We start from the raw sequence: 16,697 nt of genomic DNA, 5'->3' as shown, positions 1-16,697 counted from the left end.
ACAGCTGGGTTAGAGACATCAGAAGGCTCCAGTGTCCTTGGGAGCGGCCGAGAGGCCTCTCCCTCCAATCCTGGCGCTGCTCTCATGCAGCATGGTGGCAGCTCCTGGATTGAGTACTGGAGTTTCCTGGAGTCTGCCTGGAGAAAAGACCCATGCGAAGAGGACGTCTTTCCAGGAACGTAAGTGAAATTATTTTTTTTGTTTAATTTCATTTTACTTTTGTCCCCCCGCTTCACCACCCTCCTTATATGCCAGTCGCCACTGTTAATAATGCTAGTAGGTTATTTTTTCCCATATGTTGTTGAAACCATGTAAATACTGTTTTTCAGAAACATTAACAATCAATAAATAAATGAAAAGACAAATACATTTTCCATTCAGATTTCCATGAAAAACGGCTAAGTGTAATTTATGGACAAGCATCCAAACCCCATAATTAGTTGTGCTTTGAGCCATAAACAATGAATATTGCTGCCTGGAAGATTTCAGACCAGTATTACTGGGATAAATATCCTTATGTTTTACATTAATGTCATATTTAAAAAAAACTGGACAAAATACTGTAGTCTTTTCGTTGCACATGATCTGTTAAGATTTTGACACCATGTTATCGCCTCCTTGCTGCTCAAAATAATTGCAGAACTTTCTCCTTTGTGAGGTTGTCAGGTTCTGCTCTAAAGGGTACTCTCACTGTACAACTTAATTCTTCATTCAAGTGCTGTTACTCATTTGTGCTATTGTATAAGGGCCTTTTAACATCACAGCTGCATGCCCGGTTGAGTTGAGGAACGGGTAGATTATCTTTCTAAGCGTAGGAGGGCACTGTTACATTACAACATTAGTTTCTACCTGGTGTGGCTAAAACAACCGTGTTTTAATTAAATACTTTTATGACATTTGGAAATGATCTTTGATATTAATCAGTACACAAGCAATGATCTATGTCATAGGCCCTCATTATGGGCTAGACAGATCAGAATTAGCACATGGAATTCCACACCGTTTGAGGAGGCAATTGTTTCCAGACCCGATTTTATTAGGCAGGAATTCCACTTGGAAAATTGCTTTCATGTTTCTTTTTTGTCACCACTGCTCCCTCCTGCCAGACTTAGTTTCTACCTTCCTGCCCTACTCCCCACTCCATTCTCTCACACCCCACACAGAAGCCACAGGTAATAGATGCCACCTGCTTGGATCAGCTGTTGAAACCCATGGATCTGACTCTTTTGTGTGATTTTATGACAAATAAATCAGGTCCCACACAGTCATTCCCCATTTCATAGAGTTTGGTGTGATGCCAATGTGGTATTACTACATGTTAATATTATTTTCATGTTATAACCCTGATAGTGCTGTGCAACTCATTAACAAAGCCCAAGATGGCAAAGATAATGTCTGTATTCATGAAACTGGGCTATGGATTAACCTTTCACTCTCAAGGCGTGTGGGGAGGATGATGCTAAGTGCTATATACCACTTTTTCATTGGTACCCAACTCAAAGGTGCTCTGAAGGATGAAAGACCGAGTTGATCAGATGGCAGTCAAACCTAAGACCATGGGTGCCGGACACAAATCCACAAAATGAATGCATTGTTAGCAAAAAATCCTCATGCACACAGATTGGTGATTTTTGAGGTTTTAGAAAAAAAATATTTTTTAGTAGAAAAATGCAGTCATCCTTTCTATCACATAACTATCAAAATAGGTTTGCTCTTTGCACTTTCTCATTCTTTCGCAGGCCTTACGTCTGGTTCATTCATGTTTCAAAGTGCAGAAAGCATAGGAGACACAATGCAAATGTCTATGGTTGCCCAAAAATGTAGGACGCCTTTGGATGTCAGCTCTCTGAGGTGCAACTTAAGAATGACCATTCAAACTCTATCTTATCCCATCTAGATGGAGGCACGCCCAGCTCAACAGTATCCCAGAGACCACCTATGCTCATCTGAAAGGAGTCCTTCACCCAAAAGCTTGGTTCATCAAGAGGCTGAAGAAATCCAACAACATCACCCTCATGGTACGGGGTTTAATCTAGCTCCCCTACAAGCCTAGACCATATTCAAGATCACCTATATTACATAAAAGGACCTCTACACTAACACTCCACTCTACCAATCTAACAAACTAAAACTACATGGAGGTCAGCACTGAATGAGAAGCTCCAGCATCACCAGATTAGAGAATAAACACTGCAGGAAAGAGAAAAAAAGAAATCAAGCCTCCTCTTGGTACACCCCCAGGAACTGGAACAATACCCTCTCTGACAGAACACTTCCTCAAGCCCCTTTCACTACCTCTACCACTTTCTTCAGTCCCCTCAGACCTCAGGTATTATTCCCACTTGGTCTTGCCTTCTGGACCGAGCAAATTGCTAGCTAGCTATGTCTGCAATGTAGACGTACTAAAACACACATACATAGATTTGCATTAAATACTAGAGAATGCTGTCTACTCCTCAAGGTGAAATACATGCAACCAAATCTGCAGGAGTAGGGGAATTTCTGCATGAGTAATTAACACTGATGCATCCAAAACTGGCTTGTGATAATTTTGCATTCATTTTCGGACTTTTTCCACACAAAAGTCAGAATTACACATGCAAATCCAACCTCTAAGGACAGAGGAGACATCCACCTAAATGGTCTCCGGGATGTAGTAGATTATGCTGTTTTTAAAGTCTCACTTACAGATAGCTGTTGCTATCTGTCAGAGAACTATTGCCACCAATATACACCCACATACATGTTTCTGCTGGGCTCTCAGCAGCAGCCCCATTGTTCTACTACCTTCAGGAACACCCTACCTTCCCCTCAATCTCACTGAAATATGATGCCCCTGGTGCCCTCTCACTCTCTTGGCACACTCACCTTGCCAATGCTTGTTGAGTTATCTTTCTAAGCGTAGGAGGGCACTGTTACATTACAACATTAGTTTCTACCTGGTGTGGCTAAAACAACCGTGTTTTAATTAAATACTTTTATGACATTTGGAAATAATCTTTGATATTAATCAGTACACAAGCAATGATCTATGTCATAGGCCCTCATTATGGGCCAGACAGATCAGAATTAGCACATGGAATTCCACACCGTTTGAGCAGTACACAACAGCTTCAGCAACAGCAACAGCTTCAGCACTCAACCGACGCACGCCACGACCGAACCACCGCCCCCCACCACCACCCTCCGCGCCTGGACCCCGATCAGCACCGAAGACACCATCCGCACGATGAACTCCATCCACTCCGGATCTCCGACAGACCCCTGCCCTCACCACGTCTTCAACAAGGCCGACGCGGTCATCGCACCCCACCTGCGGGACATCATCAACACCTCCTTCGACATCGCCACCTTCCCGGAGAGCTGGAAGCACGCCGAACTCAGCGCTCTACTCAAGAAACCATCAGCAGACCCTACCGACCTCAAGATCTACCGCCCCATCTCGCTGCTCCCGTTTCCGGCAAAAGTCATCGAGAAGACCGTCAACAAGCAACTGGCCGCCTTCCTCGAGACGAACGGATCCCTCGACATCTCGCAGTCTGGCTTCCGGGCCAACCACAGCACCGAGACCGCCCTGATCGCAGCTACCGATGACATCCGAGCCCTGCTCGACAACGGAGAAACAGCGGCCCTCATCCTCCTGGACCTCTCCGCGGCCTTCGACACTGTCTGCCACCGTACCCTAGTACAGCGCCTCAGCAACGTCGGAATCCAGGAAAAGGCACTGGAGTGGATCACCTCCTTCCTCGCCGGATGGACACAGAGAGTCCGCCTCCCCCCGTTCAGATCGGAGGCCACCGAAGTCATCTGCGGCGTTCCTCAAGGCTCCTCGCTCAGCCCAACACTCTTCAACGTCTACATGAGCCCCCTCGCAGCCATCGCACGCCAGCACAACCTGAACATCATCTCCTACGCCGACGACACCCAGCTGATCCTCTCCCTCACCAACGACCCCGCCACCGCCAGAGCCAGCCTGCACGAAGGGATGACAGACGTAGCCAAATGGATGTCGAACAGCCGCCTGAAACTGAACTCGGACAAGACGGAAGTCCTCATCCTGGGATCCTCACCCTCCGCCTGGGACGACTCCTGGTGGCCCCCCGCCCTGGGCAGCGCACCCAAACCAACTGACCACGCACGCAACCTGGGCTTCATCCTGGACTCCTCCCTCTCCATGACCAGACAAGTCAACGCCGTCTCCTCGTCGTGCTTCAACATCCTTCGCATGCTACGTAAGATCTTCCGGTGGATCCCCACCGAGACCAGGAAGACGGTCACCCAGGCCCTCGTCACCAGCCGTCTGGACTACGGCAACTCCCTCTACGCAGGAACCACCGCCAAACTCCAGAAGAGACTCCAGCGGATCCAGAACACCTCAGCACGACTCATCCTGGACATCCCCCGCCGCAGCCACATCTCCGGACACCTGAGAGACCTGCACTGGCTCCCGGTCAACAAGAGAATCACCTTCCGGCTCCTCACCCACGCACACAAAGCCCTACACAACCAAGGACCAGGATACCTCAACAGCCGCCTCAACTTCTACGCTCCCAAATGCCAGCTTCGATCGACCAGCCACGCCCTCGCCGCCGTCCCCCGCATCCGAAGAGCCACCACAGGAGGAAGGTCCTTCTCCTACCTGGCCGCCAAGACTTGGAACTCCCTTCCGACCCACCTCCGCCTGACCCAGGACCACCTCGCCTTCAGGAAGCAGCTCAAGACCTGGCTGTTCGAGCAGTAGCGGACCCCGTCCCCCCAGCGCCTTGAGACCCTCCGGGTGAGGAGTGCGCTATACAAATGCTCGGATTGATTGAGTTGCTTCACAAGCATTGGCAAATCCAAACTATTCCAAATGACTGTCCTGCATGCACGTGCATATAGTGTGCTAATGTTCTGATGGTCTTTGAAAAAAAGCTAATAAACTCAATTATGAGATGGTCACCATCTATGTGGGCAGCCATCTTGTAATTTAGTTTAAAATAAGCATAAGAAACTCCATAACAAAATGGCCATCATCATTCATGTGCATACACAGTGTTCACCTGGAAATGTAGTTTCTTATACACATTTGAAACTCAATTACAAAACATCTACCAGTGTTCACCTGGAAATGGATTTTCCTTTACAAATTTGAAACTCAATTACAAAACATCTACCATGCATGCAGACACAGCCAGTCAGTCAAGAACATTTTTATTTTGGTTCAAAGAACCATGAAAGTTTCACAATATAAAGATATTTACAATTCATAAAACGTCAGCAAAGAAAGATTTAAAAACAACAATTCAATAGACTTCAGCAAAGGCAATTAAAAACGTAATGTTACTTCCTTAAAAAAGACAATTGAAATAATACCCTGATAATCGTATACAAATTTCACTTATAGCGCTTTCTAATCACGATAGAGCCCCTTACAAAGTTTAATACCGCGATGCAGGTCTCAGAGGAGGCAAATGTCTGCAAATATTTAAAACCGTTGTTACTATGGACAGGAACAAACATTCCTTAGTAATGGAAGCAGAAATCTAGTTCTCCCCGACTGGTATAGTGTGCAAAATAATAGAAAGTGCATCATGCTTTGCCTAGAAGAGTTATCACACAGTCAGGGCATAAGCTTGCCCGTTCATCCTCCTTGATGAGGAAACTCCAACAAAAAGTGAACTGTACGTAATCAGAACCCAGTTAGATAAAATCTAATCTGGTAATTTGTGGAAAAGATTAGATAAAATTGTGAGGGGACAGGAGGCAAGTGAAACACTCCCATAGCACTTTGTTGTTGATAATTACACATTTTGCCCCTGATGAGAAACGCCTCTTTAATAATGGCCTTAGCGTTTGGAGGGATTGATTCAGTATTTTTTAAAAAGTGTCCTAAGGCTATCTCTTGGTACTTTACCCTCAAAAAGAGAAGCCAGGGTATCTTTAGAGCATTATGCATATTAATGCAATGACGTCTGAAAGCCAAATCGTGGCCCATAAATACAAAGGGGTACATCCAATACGATCTTCTATGAACTCTTGGCCCAGTTCAGTATGGCAAAAGAAAGTGGGGGCACTTTTTAATACCATCAGTAGTCTTTTAAAAAATGTAGTCTCTACTAGTTGGAGATGCTTGGCTTCTGTTGTACACCCAAACCCCAGCCCCATATGATGCAATAGGGAGACATTTAGTTCTGTAAAGAGTTGATAATTCCTTCACCGGTTTATGCCCCAATTTACCAGCAAACCGAAAAAAATGTGTGCACAGCCCTGCTTGGCTGGTGTGCTCTACTGGTTAAGAGTGGTTCCCACTTCAGCTGATTATTGAAAAGATTACCCAGATATGAGAAATAATTAACTTTTTCTATCTTCTTTTCCTGAACAATAAACGTTTTTGTTTTTGTGGTCTTTGGGACACATACCATTATTTATGATTTAAATAAAATTAACTTTTAAATCAAGGGATGTCATAATTTAGAAAAAGCATCAAGAGATTTCTGCAAGCTCATTGCTGTCCTTGCAAATAAAACTGTATTCTCTGCATATGAAAGTAGAGGAACAGATTTATTACCAGTTTTGGGGAAATCAAGCTCCCTATTTATTAAAAAAGCTCAAATACATCCTTGACGAACCCCCTCTATGGAAATGATTAGGGGGGTTTTCCCCCTTACTGCCAAACCTAATGGTAACTGTAGTGTTTGTATTGAGCCTACGGAGGAGGGTTATTAGTGCTTTCTCCACACCCATGTCTTCCATCATAGCCCACAATTAACGGTATCAAAGGCACTAGATAAGTTCATGGACCTCACGGGCTTACTGACAATTAGGGACAAGGTAAGACATTGTCCAGTCTTGCCCAGCCCCCACCTAAAACCATTTTGTGTGTTTGACAAGATCCCTTTGGTGGATACCCATTCTTCTGAATATGCAAGAAGGACCCTGCCCAATACCTTTGCTGTAGCTTCAGCCAGTGATATAGGCCTGTAACATGCCGGATCTCTTCTATCACTCTTTTTAAAAACAGGGACCACAATCGCCTCTTCCATGACCCAGACAATGGGCCAATTATAGCTGGCTTAAAAATAGTCATCAATAGTGGGCCCACAGATTAGGGTTTCTCTTAAAAATATCATGGGGCACCCAGTCTAGGCCGGGGGCTTTCAAACACATTCCCTGTGCTAAAGCCACCTCTACCTCTTGGATTGTGATGGACAAACTAAGTTGTGTGGCTACAGTTAGCTCACAGGGCATTTGCCGTGAATCCTACCCTAACATCGTGTGTGAGGGGTTAGAAATACTGGAAAATGAGCCTCCCATGCTTCACCCAAGATCAATGAGTCCATCAGTCTTACATCTTCAGTGAACATTGGGCAGTTAATAATTTCCCAGAATTTGTTTGAATCTTTAGGAGAACCTGTTCTTTCCAAATCACCCACGCCATCCTCCTCAGTTCCATCTTCCTGACTTTGATCACCTTTTTATACTTAATCCTCGTGGTTTTAATTAGCTCTCTATCATGAGGAGTGGTGCATAGGACACTTTTTAGTTCCTTATGAGCTTTAGAGCATTCAGTATTGAACCAGCGCGCCTCTGGGCATTGGTTTTGAGAGATGTTTCTAATCAACCTCTGGGCAATGTCAGTACAGAGCAGCTCAAACTCCCATACCATTTCAATCAGGGTAGAGTCTAGCTTCAGGCACCCGTCAATTACATGAAAGTTTCTTTGGATGATATCTTGCTCAAATTTTGTTGGATTTACCTGATCCCATTTCTATCTAATTCATTTATTAAGTATGTATTGAATCGGATGTTCATCAGTGTGTCCCATCTTAGGCTTTATAATAAGAGAGACGAAGAGAGGATAATAGTCACTGGAACAGTTTGCATGACTTCAAAGTCCTGAACAAGAGAGGTAAAATTCTTTGTCATTAGCATCAAATCAATAAAACTGATCCTAGCACCACCAACATAGGTTGGCCACTGCGAATGGAAGTTACGGGCATAAATATTTTTTTAAAAGTAGGTTGTTTACTACCAAAATAGAAGTTAGGGCTTCACGCTGTTGAGAATGAATAAGATTAACCAGTGACTGTCCCTCAGTATCTTCCAGCACACACACATTTTGGGGGCTGTATTTACAAATAATGCAATTAAAATCTCCAACCCATAGAATACATAATGGCTGCCACTTTGCAGAGGCTTGGGCAATTTCCATTTGGGACTCTATTACTTGGCAATTACTTTTGTCAAAGATATTATAGTACAAGTTGACCAATAGCATTTCGACCTTGGCCAAACCACAAATCATTATTAATTGCTACCAGGGGGATGAACTTATACATTTGGCTTTTAAAGAACTGTATTTTACTGCAATAAGTACCACAATACCACCCTTGGCCCTTCTTGATGAGGATGGGATTTCAGGGACACAGAAAGAGTGATACCTGTCTATAAGAATATCATCTGTGGACCAGGTTACTTGTAAATATAAGAGAGCGAAACCTCCAATAAATCCCAACCAATCCTCGTTCCCCAATTTTGAATGAACTCCCACTATGTATAATTTAAAAATTAATGGTGGTATTATCCTGCTGAACTGCCCCAAATTTACATTAACAGATGCATCAGAAATACCAGCAAAGGACAAGACCACTTCTTCAGGTACATTTTCCCCCTCACAATTCATTTTCAGTTAGATACTACTTAGAAATTTGGAACCCCCCGCCTGTTCAACCTGGCGGGACAGATCCTGCAATCAGTCAATATCAGTTAGGTCAGAAGGTGCTTCAAAACAGTTTGACTTGTTGATCGATTGTAAGTGCGTATGGTTGAAGTATTTAACCCCTTCGCTGCTAGGCCTTTTCCTCTCCTGTCCTAAGCCTTTTTTTGGCTATTTGGTGTAGTGCGCGCTTAGATCCCTGTAACTTTTTGACCACATAAGGTATTGACGACAATTTTGCGTCCTTTTCTTCCAACATCATAGGGATTCTAAAGATACCCAGGGTTTGTGGATTCCCTTGGAGGGGTCCCAGAAATTAAGCAAAATACAGCAACATTTTTGTTTTTTTCAGAAAAATGTGAAAAACGGGCTGCAAATGAAAGCCTCTGGGTTTTTCCCTGCAAATGTTATCAAAAAAGGGTTTGTTGGGTTGAAATCACAATTTTTCAAGCTTTTAGGAAATGACAGCCTTTTGTCAGAGAACCAACATTTTTTACATAGGTTTGGCATTTTTCTGGGACATAGCCTATTTTTGCTATGTTTAGTGCTTTCAACCTCCTTCCAGTTAATGGTAAAACGGACTATGAAAACAATAATGGATCTTGGAAAGCTATACATTTTAGAAAAGTAGACAAAATTCTGAATTCAGAAAGGGGTCATTTGTATAAATCCATGACGGCTTCTTTATAGAAACTAACAGTTAAATTAAGGAAAAATTGAAATATAGTTGAAAACGTCAACGTTTTCACCTGTAACTTCTTGTAATTATGACTGCTCTGTGAAATCAATATACTGTTACAACCGCTGGACCTTCCTGGTTGTGGGGATATATAGGACTTGTAGGTTCACCAAGAACCCGATGAACCCAGAGTCAAAAACTGTGCAGCAACTTCCAATGTTATTTTATTATGTACCAGGTATAGTGTCATTATTCTTGGAAAATGTATACATGGAAAAATCGGTATGAAAAACACCTACCGTATTTTCCGGCGTATAAGACGACTTTTTAACCCCTTAAAATGTTCTGGAAAGTCGGGGGTCGTCTTATACGCCGGGTACAAAATGTAAAGGTATGTTTTCAGGCGTTTTTTACATAGCGTGGACTTTACCCGAAGGTGTCAGAGCGCTTTACAGTAGGAACAGTATTGATACAAGAGGAACAATTACAAATGAACAAATTACAAAAGCAAACGTTAAGTTACATGGATCAAAAGTGACAATAGTGAGCAACCAAAATACATGAGGTAGCAATCAGTACATTCCTGGAGAAAAAAGTGATAAGTGTGCAGGTTACAAAAGCGTACAAAGTACGAGCCAACTATGCAGGACTGCGTTGGACTGCGCTGGAAGTGGGGGTAGTCTTATACGGCGAGTATAGCACGAAACCTACATTTTATCAAGCAAAGTAGGGGGTCGTCTTATACGCCGGGTCGTCTTATACGCCGGAAAATACGGTATGTATTTCTGAAATGGGTACAAATTATAGAGTTTAGAAACAGTACATATTTGCACATTTTCAAAATTGGGGGTACTCATACTAGCATGTGAATTATTGATCATTTTTCAAAATGACCCCTTTTTTACACAATGTCCTTCATTTGGAAGGGAGAAATGCATGAAAACTCAATAGGTAATGACAGTTGATTTACAAATCTGAATTACCCTAAGTCTCCAGATACAAACGGTACCTCACTTGTGTGGGTCTGCCACGTGCCTGCAACAGGAAATGGCGCAAAACGCAACGTGGTCACACCTCAATTTCGCAGAGAAAAAGGAACCTTTTTTGGCAAAGTGCCTAGCTGTAGTTTTTTAACCCTAGCTCTACCGACTCCTAGGGAAACCTAGCAAACCTATACATTTTTGAAAAACTAGACACCCAGGGGAATCCAAGATTGGGTGACTTGACTGCCTCCCACCAGGTTCTGTTACCCAGAATCCCTTGCAAACCTAAACAATTGACAAAAAAACACATTTTCTCCACATTTCTGTGGTGGAAAGTTCTGGAATCTGCGTGGATTCACGAATTTCTTCAGAGAAAAATGGTACCCTACTTGTGTGGGTCGGCCTAGTGCTTGCGACAGGAAACTGCGCTAAACGCAACGTGGTCACACCTCAATTTCGCAGTGAAAAAGGAACCTTTTTTGGCAAAGTGCCTAGCTGTGGTTTTTGAACCCTAGCTCTGCCGGCACCTAGGGAAACCTAGCTAACCTATACATTTCTGAAACGTAGACACCCAGGGGAATTCAGGATGAGGTGACTTGACTGCCTCCTACTAGGTTCTGTTACCCAGAATCCCTTGCAAACCTAAATAATTGACAAAAAAAACAACTTTTCTCCACATTTTCTGTGGTGGAAAGTTCTGGAATCTGCGTGTATCCACAAATTTCCTTCCACCCTGCGTTCCCCAAAATCGTCTGAGAAAAATGGTACCCCACTTGTGTCGGTTGGCCTAGTGCCAGCGACCGGAAACGGCAAAAAACTCAACATGGGCACACCTCAATTTCGCAGTGCAAAAATTACCCTTTTTTTGGCAAAGTACCTAGCTGTAGTTTTTTAACATTAGCTTTGCCGGCATCTAGGGAAACCTAGCAAACCTATACATTTTTTAAGACTAGACACCCAGGGTAATCCAGGATGGCGTGACTTGACTGCCTCCTACCAGGTTCTGTTACCCAGAATCCCTTGCAAACGGAAAAAATTTACAAAAAACACATTTTCTCCACTTTTCTGTGGAGGTAAGTTCTGGAATCTGCGTGGATCCACAAATTTCCTTCCACCCTGCGTTCCCCAAAGTCTTCCAAGAAAAATGGTACCCCACTTGTGTGGGTTGGCCTAGTGCCAGTGACCGGAAACAGCGCAAAACGCGACGTGGTCACACCTCAATTTCGCAGTGAAAAAATGACCCTTTTTTGGCAAAGTGCCTAGCTGTAGTTTTTTAACACTAGTTTTTCCGGCACCTAGGGAAATCCAGCAAACCTACACATTTTTGAAAACTAGACACCCAGGGGAATCCAGGATGGGGTGACTTGACTGCCTCCCACCAGGCAAGGGCCCAAAACGTAGTGAGGTGACATCAAAATTGCATATCTCAAAACCACCTGCTTTTGCAAGGTAGTCGCCTGGGTTTTTGGTCCCGTGCTCGACGAGCATCTAGGGAAACCTACCAAACCCACACATTTCTTGAAAGTAGACAACCAGGGGCTTCCAAGGAGGTATGGCTTGCGTGGATCCCCCAACGTCCCCTTACCCCTTACCCAGAATCCCTTGCAAACCTCAATTTTAGCTGAAAAATTAAGTTTTTTCACACTTTTTTGTATGGGAAAGTGTGGCATCACCGGGCTCACACAAATTTCCTATCACCCAGCGTTCCCCCATGTCTTCCGATAAAAATGGTGCCTCACTTGTGTGGTTGGCGCAAGTACCCGCGACAGGCAAGGGCCCAAAGCGTAGTGAGGCAACATCAAATTTGCCTATCTCAAAACCACCTGCTTTTGCAAGGAAGTCACCTGGCTTTTTGTCCCCGTGCTCGACGGGCATCTAGGGAAACCTACCAAACCCACACATGTCTGAAAAGTAGACACCCGGGGGCTTCCAAGGAGGTATGGCGTGTGTGGATCTACAATTGGTAGGTTCTTCTTAGGTTGAATGTACACCTTGGCTGCGAGACTAAAAAGAGAAAGATTCCTGCACAGCCATCTATTCCTCAAATACACACACATACTGGGTGGATTTGGCATGAGGGCGAGTGATGGTTCAGTATATAAATTTTAATTAACAAGACATTTCACAAAAATGAAATGCACTGTCAATTACATGGACATAAAAACCAAACCAATGACTCGCAGCTCGTGAGCTGTAAAGACACTTCAAGGCACCAACCGCTTTACAGTCCATTCACACACCTTTCATACGTGATAAATAGAAGACCATTCACACCACCAGGCACGACTGCAACACATCACAACATTCACAAAAAAGGGACAAGGGGCACCCTGCTTCAAAAATACAAAATAAAAAAAACACTACACAGCCATCGATTCCTCAAACCCACACACATACTGGTTGGATTTGGCACGAGGGTGAGTGATGGTTCAGTATATACAATTGTATTATCAAGTGATTTCACAAAAATTAAATGAACTGTTAATAATTGAAAGGACGAGAAACTGAACCAGTGACTCACAGCTCGTGAGCTGTAAAGCCACGACAAGGCACCAACCTCTTTACAGGCCATTCATACACCTTTCATACGTGTGACACATACAAAACATTCACACCGCCAGCCGCGGACCCATCACATTACAACACTTCCACCAGCAGACAGTGCCATTCAAGGGCCCATCACTTTCACACGCCCACATTCCTGACTCAGCCACTACACAAACTGAAGGATTGCTTGGAGTTGTGCTCAGCTAGCAGTGTGTGTTGTGGCCAAGCACGACTCCACGCACACCGCCAGCCAAGCACCAGTCCACGCACACCACCACCCAAGCACCAGTCCACACACACCGCCAGCTAAGCACCAGTCCACACATACCACCAGCCAAGCACCAGTCCACACACACTGCCAGCCAAACGCGAGTCCACACACACACCACCAGGCAAGCGCAAGGCCACGCACACCACCAGCCAAGGACCAGTCAACACACACCACCAGCCAAACGCCAGTCCACACACACCGCCGGCCATGCGTCACTCCAAGCACACCGCCAGCCAAGCACCAGTCCAGGCACATCGCCAGCCAAGCACCAATCTAAACACACTGCCAGGCAAGCGGCAGACCACGCATACCGTCAGCCAAGCGCCAGTCCACACACACCGCCAGCCAAGCACCAGTCCACACACAGCGCCAGCCAAGCACCAGACCACGCACACCGCCAGACAATCGCCACTCCACGCAAACCAACATCACATTTAAGAATTTTATTTAATATAAATAAGAAAACACAAACAAATTGCAAATTGATACTAATCTACTAACACAGCAACTAAAACTAAATACACTACACAAATGCCAACTTTGAAACTGAACAAAAATTATTAAACAATAGAGGCCAGGCAGTTTAGTTTACCACTCATGAATGCTCCCAAAAATAATTTTGCGTGTGGTACATTCTAAAACAAGCAGCCACGCACAGCCCAGGGTTAGAAGGACACCTGGGGCAGTACATACGAACCTCCTTCCGCAAACCTCTTCGCCAGCAGACTCTACATCTCCGACTGGGAAAGTCTTTTTAGGAAGTAGGAGGAATGTGATCAGGAAAGTGGCGATCTTTCAATATAGCAACATCCTCCACCACTCTAACTCTAGGAACACTTGCCTTTTCCACCAAAACAAGGCTGCCTATTACAGACTCCTGAAACTTTACAAAAGTCATCTTTGACTGAGGACAAGATTCCTGGAACACAACAAAAGCATTAAAGGTTGCCAAGTGGAAAAGATGGATAGCCAACTTCTTGTACCAAATGTAAGCCTTACGAAGAGCAGCATACGGTTCCAACCTCTGATCTACTCTGTCAATACCACCCATTTGCCTATTATAATCTAAAATGCACACAGGTTTGCGCGCTTCAGCAACCTCACCCCAAACAGTCACTGGTTCAGTGCTTTCATCATGGATGGTAGTCAACATGTAGACATCTCTCCTGTCTGAAAACTTCACAGCTAGAAGCTCCTCGCAACGCAATGCACTGCACTGTCCACGGGCAAGCTTTTGACACACAAGTTCTTTTGGGAAACCTTTACGGTTAGAACGGATTGTGCCACAAGCAACAGTGTCCACTTTGGCAAATTCCCTGAACAACCGCACCCCAGTATAGAAGTTATCTACATATAAATGATGGCCTTTGTTAAATAATCCTCTAGCAAGTTCCCACACAATTTTCTCAGTCACTCCAAAAGTGGACGGACAACCAGGGGGGTTAATCCTGGATTCCTTACCGGTGTACACCCTGAAATTAGAGACATATCCAGTCCGACTGTCACACAGCATATACAGCTTAATTCCATAGTGTGTCCTCTTACTAGGAATGTATTGCCTAAAAACCAAGCGGCCCTTGAACAACACTAAATTCTCATCCACTGCAATTTCTTTCCCTGGAGCACAGATCTGAGAAAATCGATCAACAAAGTGATCAATGACAGGCCGAATCTTGAAAAGACGGTCACAATCGGGATGATCTCGTGGCAAAGCTAAACCATTATTGACAAAATGCATAACCTGAAGCAGAAGCAAATACCTATCACGACTCATGACTGTATATAGCAGTTGCCTAGGGACTAGTTGACCAATATGAAGCCATTAATGGCTTCCTAAGCAAGCCCATCAAAATAGTTAAACCCAAGAACTTCTTCATCTCTTCCAGATTTGTGGGAGTCCACCGGGTAGCTCTAGCGTGGGGCTTAAGGCTGGCACTGTTCTCCCTCAAAAACTGTTTGGCATACAAATAAGTCTGCTCAACAATCTCTGCCAAAAACACATCATCCATAAACAACTGAAAAAAATCAATCGGCAAAAGGTTTTCAGTGGTCACCCTACACCCTGGAACACCAGTAAAGTCTGGCAATGCCGGCTGCACCATGCCTGGGGCAACCCAGAGGTCAGTACTTTCAATAGGTAGCCTTGCAGCCCCAGGCTGCTGCCCAGTTGCCTCTTGACTCAGTATACCAACGGGAAGCGTTGTAGCCCCAGGCTGCAGCCCAGATAACTCTTGCTGCACTATTGGCACAGCAATGTCCTCCTCTAACACAGGCACTTCATCCACACCAAAAGTAGCTTCATCAGCACTCAGGGTATCTTCATCATCAGATGATGCCATGTGATGGGAAAACACACTACCTGAATGTTCCCCTCCCACCTCTGCCTCAGAATCAGAGTCAGTCTCCGGACCATGGTCAGAGGAAGAATCAAAAAAGCATTCCAACAACTTGCTGAGCAGTAATCCGGCGACTAGCCATTATCCTTACTAAGAAAGGAGACTGCACAAACAAGTCAACAACCAACACTGTGCAAAGTAAGTAAAAAAATATGTGCCTTTATCACAAAGATCTATATACTGAAAAACAATGCAATTCACTTACAAGGGACAGCTACACTCACCAGCATCTACTCTGCAAAGACACAGCAAATGGTCAACAATATCCCACTTGAAAATAGAAAAAAAATAATCATAAATCTACAGAAAACAAAATACACATCAAGCACAAATGCAAAACATGTTTTACACTCACAAAAAACAGAAACCAAACATACTGGTATTATTACACACTTTGCAAAAAACACATTTACATTGAAATGTACAAAAAAGGTCTCTTACCAAACACATGCAACTACACAAACAGTAGAACCACCAGTAACGCAACCGCAAACTGCAACAGTCTAAAGAGCAAAAGCCTTGAACAAGAACAAAAAAGGGGAGAAATAAAATATTACAATCCACAAGAAATAAAAACAATACACATTATAATAGGCTATGTCACTACACAAATGGGGGCAGAATGGGCTGAATACACATAAACACATATATATGTCTCCTGGAAGCAAGCACATCCCTGGCACTAGTGGGCTTTTCTGCCCACTCCCCCCCCCCCGGGCCAGAAATGCCAATAATATAGGTAATCTATCCCCAAGGGGGGGCAGAAAAGTCTAACAAATGAATTAGGCCCATAAGGAAGTGACCCTTGCCCAAGGGGTCACATTCCATTTCAAATTTAAAACACTCCCTGGTGTTTTCTGCCCTCCCCTGGCGGCAGAAAGGGCAAATAAAGAAACCATTCAGCCCCTAAAGAAACAAAATGGCCCCTGGAAGCGACTGGTCACTTCCAATTGGAAAAAAAACAATTCCCTGTCTCTAGTGGGATTTTCTGCCCCCCCCCCCCACCGGGGCCAGAAACTCCCAAAAAATCAGGCTGTCTGTCCCTAGGGGGGGCAGAATATAATGTTTTTTTTAAATTGGGCCCCCAGGAAGCGACCCTTGCCCTAGGGGTCGCTTCCATTTA

This window comes from Lissotriton helveticus, chromosome 4_1 (assembly GCF_964261635.1).
Source record: "Lissotriton helveticus chromosome 4_1, aLisHel1.1, whole genome shotgun sequence".
Classification (NCBI taxonomy): Eukaryota; Metazoa; Chordata; class Amphibia; order Caudata; family Salamandridae; genus Lissotriton; species Lissotriton helveticus.
The sequence above is the reverse complement of the archived record's forward strand: the minus strand, read 5'-3'. Positions refer to the sequence as shown.